The sequence below is a fragment of the Cupressus sempervirens genome, chromosome 7 (assembly GCF_028749045.1).
Source record: "Cupressus sempervirens isolate cs-2001-9-10 chromosome 7, ASM2874904v1, whole genome shotgun sequence".
NCBI lineage: Eukaryota > Viridiplantae > Streptophyta > Pinopsida > Cupressales > Cupressaceae > Cupressus > Cupressus sempervirens.
In genome coordinates this window covers 801554497-801569769 of record NC_143124.1, presented here as the reverse complement: position 1 = coordinate 801569769, position 15273 = coordinate 801554497, and positions in this window count along the sequence as shown.

Here is a 15273-nt window from a genome sequence, read left to right as displayed (position 1 = left end):
GGCTAGCATGGCGACACAAGCAACTTCCACAGTGCCTATTTCAGGGGTTTCCTAGGTTCCAAACCTTGCTAGTATGCAGGGGATTAAGGAGGCCACTAGGGTTTTTGCCTTGGCTGGGGTTCATGCTCCTCTTGCAGTTTCTTCCATCATGCCATCAGTGACAAGGCATTCTCGCAATCCTCCTAGATGTGGGGAGATACCAGAATTGAAATGACAAGCTGTTAGGTCAGAGGATTTCTCGTTTGACTTTCACCTGATTTCTACCTTCTTACAAAATAGCTACTCCTCTCTTGAGGACAAGGATGATATGGAAGAGTTCTCATGAACTTCCTCTCCTGGAATGTTTGAGGTCTTTCAGACCTCCCCAAAAAATTCTATGTCTGGGACACCCATCATAGACTTGGTAATTTAGATTTTATCTACCTGCAAGAAGTTAAGATTTATGGTTTCATGCTTTTTGTTGTGTGTCGCATCATTTGGTAGGATGGCATTGTGTTTTCCTCTCAACATGAACTTGGCTGAGGTGGTGTAGTTACTCTCCTATCACCTCACCTTCATTTTGCTATTATTTCGTACGATTCTGACCCCACGCATAGAATTATCTGGCTTTTGTTTTCCATTCACAATCATTCTTTTGGAGTCATTAATGTTTATGCCTCCAATGATGTTGTGGAAAGGTCCTAGATGTGGGTTTGGCTAGCTAACAACTTGCCTCCTGCTACTTGGGTCATGTATGGGGACTTCAATATGGTTGAAGTGGCATCTGACAAAGATGGCATTATGCCCCTTTGGTGGACAACTGGGAAAAGAGAAGCCTAGTACTACATGCAAAATAAATTTGGCCTTTTTGATCCCAATACAAACCGTCGCCAGGGTAGTGGGGTCTGGCACACTTGGTCCAAATTTTGAGCTAGCTCTGACTACATTTTAAAACATCTCGATCGTGCTATGATCTCTATGCAATATTTTTTCTCTTTTTCTGAAGATCAAGATCTGCCTGTCATTCCCCTGATAGATGTGACGTTATCTGACCACTATCCCATCTATTTTGTCATTTCTTGGCAAATAGCTATCCCCAAGGTGGCCAAGTCTTAGTTCTTCCTCAACACATCTATGTTGTTGCATGCTTCCACCATCTCGCACATCCAACATGTTTGGAATTTGGAGCCACGTCCACCATCCTAGCAGGGATGGATTCAATGGTGGAATGATGCCATTACCAAAACTACTCAATTTCTGTGCATTTATGGGTGCTAGCTGGCAATTTTCAGGAAATGCTCTTATGAAGCCAACACCCTTGCCCTCAAAAAAGCCTCTGAGGCTCTCACCTTGAACCCCTTTGATGTGGATTTGTAAATTCACCTTGCCAGGCTTCACCATGACAAGAAAATTGCTAACAACTATGCCGCCTGTGGAGCTCAAATCAAGGCTTGTCTCCACTGGCTAGAGATTGCCAATAAATCCTCGAAGGAGTTCTTTTAGGCTCTCTAGGCCTGTCATACCAATGTTGGGATTAAAAAGATCAAATAGGGAATGATTGTTCTATCTAGTCTCCCTAACATCCTGCAACCATTCATTCATCATTATGAGAACGTGTTTGCTTCGCAGGAAAATTTGGTTTCTTAGGAGGAAGCTCTTAGAAAGTGTATCTCTGTTACTCCAAACTGCCTTGCGATTGAGCAACGTGCTTTCTATGAGCAACTTCTTTCCCTTAGAGACCTTAAAGAGGCAATTTACTCCATGGTGGATGACAAGTCTCCTAGGTGTGATGGCTTTCCCTATGAATTTTACAAACACCTCTGGAAAAAAATAGGTCCTGACCTACACAAAGTCTATCTCAAAGCATATCATACTAAAAGCTTAGGAGCGATAATAAATAAAGGGAATATCAAATTCATACCTAAAGCTGCTGATTTTTTGACGACATATGCAATTTGAGGCCCATTACCCTTCTAAATGTGTCTTATAAGATCATTGCCAAGGTGCTCTTTCTTAAAATTAGGAACATGTTGCCTTTAATTGTGCAGCCTGAGTAAATTGGATTCATCAAATCTAGATATATTCTTGACAACATCATTGTTGTCTGGGAAGGTATGGAATGGGCTCGCAAGTCCAAGTAGGAGGCTATCTTTTTAAGGATAGATTTTGCTAAAGTCTATGATCGCATTGAATGGCCCTTCATCTTGGCTATGCTTCAGGCTCTGGATTTTGCTCCCAATTTTCTTCAGTTCGTGGAGATTCTCTTTGGTGATGCTAATGCTTGCATTACCATCAATAATTTTCAATCTAAGGCTTTTGGACTTTTTTGTTCAGTCAGACAAGGTTGCCCTCTAGCTCTAGCGCTTTATTTCCTTGCTGCTGAAGGTTTTGGCTATTTGCTAGCTCATTATGTGTCTTCAGGGCTGGTTTGTGGCATTTCCTTGCCTAAATCTTGCTCCTAGTTAGTCAATGGTCATTTTTCTAATGATTCCTTTCTTACACTTCTTGAGGATGAAGAAAACATCAAAAATGCTTTAAATTGTCTAGACACCTTTTGTCAAGCCTCTGGCTCTGCCATCCAATGGCATAAAATGCTCTACTACCACCAGTCTTTTTTGCCAGCTCCACCTTGGCTCAGCTAGTTCTAGTGGAAATGGGTTACTCATGGGGAAATCTTCCACTTTCTTGGCATTCCCTTTTCCTTCCAGGCCTCTCCTGTGGAGCTTTGGAATGTTGTGCTTGCCAAGATTAGCAAAAAGCTCAACTATTGGATCACCAAGCCACTTTCTCTTGCTGGTAAATTCCAAATTTGTTCTAAGATTATGGCCACCACTCATGTGTACTATTCTTCTTGTTGGGCACCCTCCAAAGCTTCCTATCTCAAGCTGAAATGTTTGCTCAAAGATTTTCTTTGGGCTTCTGGTTTTGACCATCATAGTTTTCACAGAGTTGCTTGGGATTTTTTTTGTCTCCCAAGGGAGTCTGGTAGTATTGGCCTACTTTCCACTTGGAAATAGGGCCTTGCTCTCTGTGCAAAATGGATTATCTGAGCTATTTTTGGGGATGAATCCTGGAAGATTTTGGTAAGGCACTGCATTTCTTTCGGCTTCCCTATTAACAGGCCTGCGTGGAAGAGGATTGGTTTTCAAACCCTTCTCATCATGCATGAACTAGTGGCCATTCATGGATCATTTTTTATTAAGAGTATCTAGAAAGCCTGGGAAGCTCTTAAGTCGTGGCTTTGTTGGGCTAGAGATGAGTTTCGCAATGGGCTCTCCTTGAATCAATAGAACATTTGGTGGTCTCCCATGTCTATAATTCAAGGTACTCCTCTCGCCAAGATTCAAGGTGCCAATGCTCTCCATTTTTTCAAACATGACATCCAAACTCCTAAGGATCTCTTTTCAAGAGTCACCATGAGTTTTAGGTCATGGTAAGATATGCAAGTTTAGTATCGCCTTGTCAGTACAGATCAACATACTTTTGACCTTCTGTTGTCTTCCATCCCTATGCACCTGGTTCATAAGGTGGGGATTCAGTCTATTCGGCCTTGGTGGCATGATTGGAAGTGGTATCCTGCCACTCCATTTTCCAATTATAAGCCCAATATGGGGTACAAATGGCTCTCACCCCATCTTCTGATGGTTGACACGCTTAACCAACGGTGGCATTTGCAATCTTCACTTTCTCAATGGAGAAATTTTTTTGACACCATTTGGAGTGCTATTACCGAACCAAAGATTACCCACTTTGCTTGGTGCCTTGCCTTACAAGGTCTTCCCCTAGGGCCTCAGCTCAAGCACATTGGGGTTTCTGATCCCAGATGCCCCTTCTGTGGTCAACCTAAGTCCTTTTTGCATATTTTTTGGTTTTGTAAGCATGCTCAAAATTATTGGCACTTGATTCATGATTTTTTCAAGTCTTTCAGGCCCGAACCATTTTCATGGCACATGATCTTGTTGGGTGATTCCCCCAGAATTCCTCAAAAATTCACTCAAATTTGGCATACCTTCAGGATGGAAAAAAAAATTTCTCTATGGAAAGATAGGAATGTTGTTCTATTCACTGATAGTTTTTTGGATGTTAACATTGCTATGTACACTAAGGCATGCATTTGTAACAATGTGATTATGCAGATCTAGGTGCAAGCTAATGAAGTTACCCTAGAAGTTGCTCACTTATAGGAATTTTTAAATCACTAGGGCAATGCTCCTTACACCATTTCCAAAGTTCCTCCAGATGCCTCGGTTGATGCCTCTATGCCTCATGGCCATCATTCTCACCTCTAGTCCTCAAGCTGCCACTCACAAACGCTGCACTCCCAAGCTTCCTATCATTGCTCTCCCAGTGGTGGTGATGGCGGATGGAGGTGCCACTCTGCTTCCCCACCCCGCAGTGGTTCTGGCTAGTCCTCGGCTCCTCCTCCTAGGCCTCAACAAGTGCACTCTAGGAAATTTCCTCGCTTGGCTTTGTCGATTTCTCCTCCGCAGCCAAAGGTTAAGGATGCAGAGGCTGCCCCTGATCCTATTGTTGTTGATGGTGGCTAGAATGTTCCTAGTCCGCCCCACAATCCCACCGATATGTGGGAATTTCATGATAAAGATGATCCTCCTACCTCAGTCGGCACTGCCTTTGCAACCTGAGGTTGTTTATTCTATTTTTTTTATGAATAGTTACTATTTTTAGCTGAGGCTATATTTTTAAGTCCGGCTTCAGTCATGTGAACTCTTTCGCAAGGTAATCTTGTATCCCCGGGCCCCTTTTTGTGAATTGTATTCTTAGTATATTTTATTAATAGAAAAGGACTATTCATTAAAAAAATGTCATTTAGAATTTATTATTAAAATAAAACTCCTAAATAATTATCATTAAATTAAATAGATATAAATACGTCAAAAATAGAACTTTAATATAATATTTTAAATTTAATTCTTTTATTTAATTAATTCACGAGACATTTTTAATAATATATTTATTAACTTAATAAATAACATCATTTAGAGTTTATTATTAAAATAAGACTCCTAAATAATTATCATTAAATTAAATAAATATAAAGACACCTAAATTAGAACTTTAATAAAATCTTTAAATTTAATTCCTTTATTTATTTAATTTCCCAATTAATTAACATAATTAAATACTAATTTTTCTTAATAAAATTTCTATTAAATAAATCATTAAATTATATTTTAATTCAATGTAATTATAATATAAAATCATCACAAACCCACAAAACCAAAAAATGACAACTCAACTAAAGATAAAGAACATAATCAAACTCGAGGCTTAAAATCATGAATTTATGTTACTTGATGAATTTAGAAAGGTGAAACTAACTCAGATACTTGTCCTATTTTCTAGGACAATTGGCTTAGGGTTTAGGATTTAGACTCAAGAGTTATCTCCCCACTTAAACCATTGAAAGACTACGATAGGGTACACTCATCTTGGTAATTCAAGGAAGTTGATACCTGGTACCTACAATCTACATAAAATCTATGCATGTACAAACACAATATTGTAAACTAAACAGGCGATGGCAGGAAATGGTTCATCATGTAGATCCCGACTAGTAGTTGATTACGACTCCCTTCCTCAACCACATCAGAAAAATCAAACATAAAGAAAAAATACACACACACCATACACATGCAAGTATGGGGTAAGTATCCATAGAAATCACATAAAAAGCATTCTTCTAACTAACATCATTAAATAACTGAAAGTCACTACATGAACATACATATATCATCATTGAAATAATCATGAAATAACTAGTACTAAAGTATCTCTCTCTCTCTCTCTCTCTCTCTCTCTCTCTCTCTCTCTCTCTCTCTCTATATATATATATATATATATATATATATATATATATATATATATATGAAGTAACATTTAATCAATTTCGGTAACCCAGTACCGCAAAACATAAAACCTAATCATAGAACAAGCCTAAAAGAATATGGTCAAAACAAATTAGAAAAGTCAAGTAGGGGTAGGCATTACTATGGATCATCTACCACCAACCACTTTGATTATATGTGGGGACTTCAACATGGTTTAGTTGGCTTCTGACAAAGATAAGATTTTTCCTTTTAAATGGACAGTTGGGGAAAGAGAGAGTTAGTACTACATGCATGATAAATTGGGCCTCCAATGTTAATCATTGTTGGTCTAGTGAGGTTTGGCATACTTGGTCCAATATTATAGTTGAATTTGACAAGATTTTCAAGCAACGTGATCATACCCTGTGTAGACACCTAAATCTGATTACATCACTTAAGTAATCCTATTTAGTCATCTCCTAAGGCATCATTAATTAATTATTTAATATTTAATTAATCTATTGTCATCCCCTAGTTAATTAGTTAATTTAATTAACTATATTCCAATTGATCAAATTAAAAGATCACCCAAAATCAATTTATCAATTAAATCCCTATTCCTCTATTAAATTGAATAAATCCTCAAATCTATTCAATTTAATTATGTATCCCATTTTTATTAAATAAATCATTTAATAAAAACCTAAAATCCTAAGAGCCTCCCTAAACCCTATCCTAACCTCTAATCCAACCCATTCACACATACTAACCTCACTTAGCCACCTAACTAACCCACCCCATCAAATCTATAAGCCACTTACCCCCTAATCCCCCTCTAATCCAAGCCTAATCCTCTTCTAATCATGTGCACAATCATAAACATGGGTTAAGACTTGCTAACCCAAGCCAAGATCAAAAATCTCATTCTCCCCTCACCCTCCAATATTTATGACCCAAGCCAAAGTCAACAATCTCATTCTCCCCTCACCCTCCAACATTTATGACCCAAGCCAAAGTCAACAATCTCATTCTCCCCTCACCCTCCAACATTTATGACCCAAGCCAAAGTCAACAATCTCATTCTCCCCTCACCCTCCAACATTTATGACCCAACCATCCTCATTTATGGCTCAACCTCCCTCATTACTCCTTTGACCAATCCATATCCTACCCTCTCACATCCAATCACCCTGTGACATGTGTCACCTCCTAATTGGCTTCAAACAAGCACAATTCATGTGCTCCCCTTTGAATGTATCCTAGCCCTCCCTCACCATCTTGACATCCTTGCATATTGACCATCCATCCCTCTACCCCTTGGCCTATAAATGAAACCCTCTACCTTCACCAATATCATCCACTTCTATGCTAATGTTATAATGCTATTTTGAGAGACTAAGGACTATCAAAATACCATCATAATGGCAAAATCCATCCACAAATCTACTTTGATCCATTTTTTTCATTGAAGCTTGAGCAACATTATTGAGCACACATCTCCATCCAACAACGCATCTACATCAAAGGACACATCTACAAAATCAAAGAGGCTTTTGGAGTGATATTCCTCTTAGTTTGCACTCTCTTACACCTTCTTTTGTCTAATCTCATATGTGAATTTAGTTTTAGTTTGTGAATGTTTTCCTTATTGTTAATGTTCTTCGCACACTAAATCGTGTTCTACATTTTGACACGCTTGGTGGGACCCCCATAATCACAAGGTGAAAATTTTTTTATTTTTATTTTTTTAATTAAAAATTTTATTTTAAAAAAAATCTCACCTTCTCTCTTCTTCAAATTTTCTTTAAATTTTTGTTTTTTTTTTTTCGAGTACACCTTTTTTTTGTGAAAGTTTGACAAAAATATGCATATTCATATATATGTATTTTTTTTTTACAAAAAATTCAAAAAAGTGTAAAATACATCTCTGTCTTTTTGGCACGGATTTTGGCCCCCAAAATTTTTCAAATTTATTGCAGGCACCATCCAGACTCATCTAGACTAACCTGGCAACCACCACAATGCCATTCTTAGTCACTACAACTGCACAGCCCTACCTACCTTCTCTATTCGCAACCTTCTCCATCTCTACTTTTCTTCCTTTGCGCTCCTCTCACAACCTACTCTTCATCCCACACAAACCTCCATTGCTATCCATACCCATTTTCAAAGGACTCCATTGCTATTTCCACACTTTGTCATTACCTTCAATGCCTCTTACGGCCTCCTCACGGCCCACTACCTTTAAAGACTACCAACACTACTACACTCATTCATTGGGTTCTATCCATTGTAGTAAAACATCATCATGTTAAGTCACTATCTAATCATGCATAGTCCACGCCCATTAGATCTGCCATATTAGCAGGTCAATTTTTTTTTTATGCCTATGATAGCCATATGGCCATGAAATTTAAACTTACACTTTGATGATGTCAGCACGACATCATTTCTACATGCCTTTTTAAGCCCTGAGAAGCAACATTTGGTGTTTTGCTCATAACTTGAGCATACGGATTCCATTTTCAGAAAATGAAATATTGTCAAAAAGTTGGTTCTGAGCCCGTCATGATGGTATTGGTTTTTATCATATTTCGCAGCCTTTTAGATACTTATTTTCACTATCAATGACTAAACTTTGGTGATTTTTGCAAGGATATTTGCTAACTCATTCATTGTCGGTTGAAGACTTCTATGAAACCACTAACCATGTTTCTTGCAGGTTCTCCTTACAAGGTTTAAAGCTCTTGGAAAATGAACTTGAATGTTTAAACACTTGTCTTTGAATGCATGTTGCTAAAATCAAATCTTGAATGTTTAAACACTTGTCTTTCAATGCATGTTGCTAAAATCAAATCTTGAATTCCATAGATTAAAATACAACATTTTCATTGGAATGCATGATCAACACAATCTTGGATGCTAAAGGTTAAAAAGAATGAATGCTATAAACATTTGATTTTGGGTATTAAATAATATTATAAATCAACACACTTCAACTTTGGTGCTTAAAATGAACTTCATTTAATCTTGAATGCTCTAAAATGAAAATGTTCTTATTCCCTCCTTTTTAAAAGCTTTCATGTGCACGATTTACTTTTGTTGATTCGATTTTCCACTATGCTAACAACGCTATCAAGTTACAATGAATATTGTATGCCATAATCACAAGTTTCTTCAATCATAGATTACAAAATCTAAATCATCAATTGGAAACGAACGAGTGTCTTTTAAACCCAATATCACTTATGTAGTCTTCTTTTACACTTTTTAAGAGGCCTACTTGGGGATTTCATCACCCCTTGGGATGACCTCAACTCTAGCATTCTAGCAGAGTATAAATATTGAGAGGTGAAGAGAAAGACACCTTTCTTGGAAGCATAATCTTGTCACTCTTGGCTAAGCCGCAAAGAACTTTATACCTTTGGGAAGTGAAGGTGGAGATTTGGGTTACCGTCTCCTTGTGGCTGAGTGGCATTATTTTCTTTCATCTATAGATTTTGGCCTCACATACCTTGCGTATATCGAGGAAACCCCTAGCTAAGCTTGTATATCCTAGCAAAAACCTTATAGGGCTATTGATGTTTTAATGTGCTTGAGTGTTCAAAATCCTCCCCATGTTCAAAAACAATAAAGTCCTTTTGCTAAAGAGATCACTTATACACCATTCATAACGGTTCTTAGCAAGTCCATTTGCAACAACTATACATCTAGTTTGCTCCACTTTATCTAGTGATATATCATTCAACCCAAATGAAAGGCATACTTATTGTAGTCACTGCCTCATCCGAGATCCAAAACTTCCACAATATTTTCATCCTAATCACATCCTTTCTTACATCATTCTATGTCTTCCATCAAGTCTTCCTTATCCTAAGATAGCTAAGTCTTCTGAGTCATTCCCCTTTGGAGTTAGTCTTTCCCTATATCAATAGCTTAATCCAAATCCAAATCTAAGCTTACCAATTTATCCTAATCTACATTTTCAAATCCATCCATATACATCCTTCATCCCCATCCAACTCATCATCAAAACATGTTATCACAATCCTATTATGATGAGTTTGGTCATCCCACCTTTTCTTCCACTCCATCTTATTCTAGTGATGATGAAGATCTTGTTGATTATGATGGGTATATTGAAAGCCTTAGAGATATTACTCCCAACATACTCCAGAATCCAAACATTCCTCCAAACTACTCCATCATTCCTCCATCCATACCCATTAGTACTCCTTACCATGCCTTTGACAAGGGAAACCCATTCTTATCCTCATCCTTACCTCCATATATCGCACCCATATATTCCCCTTATACATCAGCCATATATCCATCTTCCTCGACCTTCATATCCCAATCTCCACCATTCCAGAACAATTCTAGTAGCTACATCCCTAATCCAAGCCCACCATCTCAATATCCCCCAAACCAATTTCCAAATCCTCCAACCACTCTTAGTCATACAATGCATCACCCTAATCCCCCTACTCTTCCCAGTCCAACACACACATCTCCAAGGAATTTAACAAGGAAACCCAAAGTAAATCCATCTCCCACACCCACCATTCCTCTTACATCATCTCATCGCTATCATTTGTATTTCATACACCCCACTTATCCAACCCCTTTCATATCCTACCTCCCATCCCTCCAAATCCCATCCATATCTCCTCCTCCTAGCATTACCCAAATCCCCTTTAATAAACCTAACGAGTCCATCCCCCATCAACTCATCCCCATTGAAGAATATCCTACCCATCCATCTACCTCACCTAAAGAAACCATTCATACTTTTCCTACCATACCATCCACTCCCATCCTTTCCTATCAAGATCTTGTCCAAAGGCATGTTGAAATATCCCCTGACACAAAAGAAGATCCCACCATCCCACTTATTCCCCTACATGATCTAGTTTTACCATCCCCTCCATATATGAATCCTATCTTACCTACTCCATCTCAAAACTCCTATCAAGATCCTATCCTTCCATCTCCTATGCTTCATGCTCATACATACCCTATCATCCATGATGATAGATCCATCGAAGAAGAACGAACTATCATATCTGAAGATTCAACCCCTTCAGCTAGTAATGGACTCACATCTTGAGTTCCAAATAATGAACATCATATTGAAAAAATAAATAAAAGTATATCTCTCGATGTTGGTATCCCTCCTATCCCTACATGGTCCAAAGTCCTTCCATCTTCACCCCAAAGCTCCCATCCCTCTTATTCCACATCTATTTTGGGACCTTATCCCACTACTTCTTTCTATCCCTCCATTTTAGGTCCGTATATCTCTTATCCAAATCCTCCACCCTTTCCATCCATTTTGGGTCCTTATATACCTAATATGAATTGTTTATCTCCTCCCTCTATTTTGGTACCTACTCCTTCCTTGTTTCCATCTGTTTTAGGCCCACATCCTTCATTCCCTCCATCCATCTTGGGCAATTATATCCATCCATATCATGTATTCCAATCCATCATTCCATCCCCTCATATCCATAAGCTAGATCATCAAAGGCACTCATCCTTGAATTCCTTCCAACCCTCAAATTCTATCATTCCATCCATAATCCCTCCATATCCCCCATGCTCTTGTTCCCATACCATGGCTAATAGAAGCAAATTGGATGCCAAAATTAAAAAGCATAAATCCAAAGATCCAAGTTTCGACGTGTCCCTTCTAAAATACATGTTCCAAAAGTGAAACATGTAATCCCAATCAAAGAAAAAGTCAAGAGGCCACCAAGGCCCAAGCTGCAAAAGTCAAAAATCATGTGGATACCTAAGATGCTCCTAAAAGAATTGCATCTCAAAGAAAAATCTCAATTGGCATCCATTCATGCTACTCAAAAAGCCTCATCCATTCATCCTTTATCCAAATCTCCATATATACATCCTTCATCCCCCCACTCCACTATTAAACCATATGCTTCTTATCCTAAATTTCCCATCCTCCATCTTCCAACCTTACTTGTAGTCCTTATATTTTTATTTCTCCATTTTCTCCTTCACCTCATTCAATACCATATTTCCCACTACTTCATCACCTTTCAAGGTGTGTGCCGATGATGATCTTTCCATTTTCCTCATTCATTTACCCACAAGCCTCATGTCTTTCCATCCCTTACCCAGCAACTCTCAACTATCATTCTACTTGTATAATCGAATCCTTTTTAACTCCCTCCCTTCCTACCAACATCTATTAGTCAAAATGCATAAAAAAAAAAAAAGTCAAAAAATAAATAAATAAATAAAAAACAAAAAAATCATCCACTGGTGAAAACTTGGCACTTCAAGTGCCATGGATAAGTACCATGATGAAAACTTGGCAAACAAGCGTCATGCGTAATTCCTTTATCCAAATGCTCTATACACTTGGGGGCATGTTCCATCACCCACCATACCCATCTCATCCCACCATACCCACCACATCTTATCCATTTCACCCTCCATCCTCCTTCGGATCTTGATAAAAATAAAGTCCACCAATAGATACATGCTTTTGGTCATCCTTTTGACATCCATTCCCCATTGAAGTTTGTCTCCACCTATCCTTTCTCCCTCCCCCACCCCTTCATCCATATAAATCCTCCCTCATCCTCATCCACTGAATATTTTTGTCCTCTATCTTCCTTGCTCTTTCACCTTTCCTATTCTAGCTTCCCTCTACACCATCCACCCCTCTATCCTATCACACCCCTCATAAAAAACTCCTCCTAGCTTCCATATATCTCTCTTATCCTCTTATTGACCAATCTTCCATCCTATCACTTCCCTCATAAACCCTCCCCTTGAATCACATAGACTAGGGGCACTATATTCCTTGGAGATCATGTCATGTTCATCCTTCTTTTCCCCTCATCCTAGCCCTTTTTTTAGCTCTTGTCATTCCCAAAACCACTCATTCCCTTTTCTTCTATCCTTGCACTTCTCACCATCTCTTCATCTTTCCCTCACCTGGTACATCCCTTTTCATTGGTATCTAGCTCTCAGCTATCCCCATATACTCCAATGTCATCCATAAATTCCCTTCATTACCTCTTTAGGTACCTCACATGGTCTTGGTTACCCCCGTATTCAACCAAATCTCACTGACATCCTCCATTTCACCCCCACAGACCCAAAAATCATCCAAAATTACCAAAAACATTCAAAAATCACTCAACATTACCAAAAACATTTAAAAATCATTCAACATTACCAAAAACATTTCAAAAATCGCTAAAAATACCAAAAATAAATAAAAAATTGCCAACAATTTTTTTTTTTATCAAAAACATTTATAAATCATCCAAAAATACCAAAAAATTCAAAAATCATCCAAAAATACCAAAAAAATTCAAAAATCATCCAAAAATACCAAAAAAAATCATAAATCATCCAAAAATACCAAAAAAATTCATAAATCATCCAAACTTACCAAAAAAATTCATAAATCTTCCAAACTTACCAAAAAATTCAAAAACCATCCAAAAATACCAAAAAAATTCATAAATCATCCAAGATCACCAAAAAAATTCAAAAACCACCCCAAAATTTCTCTCCAATTCTGATATTAAGAAGAAGTGTGGTAATGTCCTGAAACATAATTCTAGGCTTAGGAAAATCTAGCACAACTTGGATAGTGAAAGAGATGCCACAACGCCAACTATCACCTTCCTTCCATGCAGCCATTATTAATGTGAATCAAGAAGGATTTTTAGTCTTATTTAAGTTGCAGTGGCCACGATTCATCTAAACCACCTTCAACAAATATATCAATACTGTCTTGAAAGCCCAGATATTCGTCGGACTCTTTCATCCTCATACAACTAGGGGCACAGAATAAGTAGGTGTAAGTGTGAGAGTTTGGCTCCCCACTTTAGCGCCTTTTTAGGCCTTAAATGCTTTTTCAATGCCCAAGTGTCCTTTTCGGACCTCTCAAGTGCCTTTTTAGGCCTTAAATGTTCTTTTTCAAGGCCCAAGTGTCCTTTTTTGGACCACTCTAGCACCTTTTTAGGCCTTAAATGATTTTTCAAGGCCCAAGTGTCCTTTTTGGACCACTCTAGCACCTTTTTAGGCCCAAGCACCCTTTTCAAGCCCTAAAAATGCCTTTATAGGCCCAAGTGCCTTTTTTAGGCCCTTGAACTTTTTTTTTAGGCCCAAACGCCTTTTTCAAGGCCCTATTTTGACCTTTTTCGACCCTCGAAACGTCTTTATAGGCCCAACCACCTTTTTTAGGCCCCTGAAATGCCTTTTTAGGCCCAAACATTTTTTTTAAGGCCCTTTTTTGACCTTTTCAAGCCCCCAATAGCACCTTCATAGGCCCAAGCACCTTTTTCAAGCCCCTGAGACACCTTTTTAGGCTCAAACGCTTTTTTCAGGCCCCTGAGACATCTTTTTTGGCCCAAACACCTTTTGCAAGGCCTTTCTTGACCTCTTTTGGCCATGACAAGCCTTACGTAGGTCCCAATGCCTTTTCCACAGCTCATAAACATCTGTCTCATCACACACCTAGAGAAATGTCCCCACATTTTGTCTTATTATTGTTTGTCATACTTGCTAAATCTACACAGACATTCTCACCTACGAGTCATGGTTAACCTTACTCTATAGATTGTATTGTTCCCACTTTTACAAGAGTCAAACTATTTCATTATTTATCACAAAAATAGAAAAACATTCAAATATATATCAAACATCCCAAAAATATTTAAATATTCGACAAAAACACAAAAACATTCAAATATATATCAAACATTTAAATATTCGACAAAAACACAAAAACATCCATATATCTTCCATAAAATCCCAACAACAAAACATTAGATTGCATTACAAACAACATCTATTGTCCCTTTGATTGCTACAACAACAAGCACAAACTTTTTATTCTCCTACGAAAACAACAACAACATTCCATTTAACTAATAATGTTTGGCAGATTTTTTATTTTGGCCTACTTGGGGGAAGTGGCAAGATAGGGTGTCCAATCAATGGCATTCCTTCAGACCTAGTCCTAGATGATGATGCCCTTGGTGTCATCCTCACACCTATCCATAGTGTATCCATTGGGATCGAGATGTTACCACACCTCAAGAGTGTGTTTATCTACTCCATAAAATGTTTTTCAAAGTATACAACTCCTCTCCTTTGCTCCAAAGGGACCACTTGGTGATATAATCCCATTTAGTATGCCACCTCTCGTGCAACCCTCACTAATTGCTCCATGACATCTTTCATTTCTTCCCGTAGTCTTTCTGCTCGTGGAATAGTTGTTGTCCTCTACACAATATTGCATTCTCTTTCATATCTATTCGCTAGCATTTTCATTTACTCCCTCTCATATTTCACTGTATTCAATTGATTCTGATACCACATAATGTGCACATTACTTGCATTCAGTTTCTCTTGTGACCTCCATGCTAAACTATTGGTCTACATTGCTGACTCCCTGAACACTTCTACTTGCGAT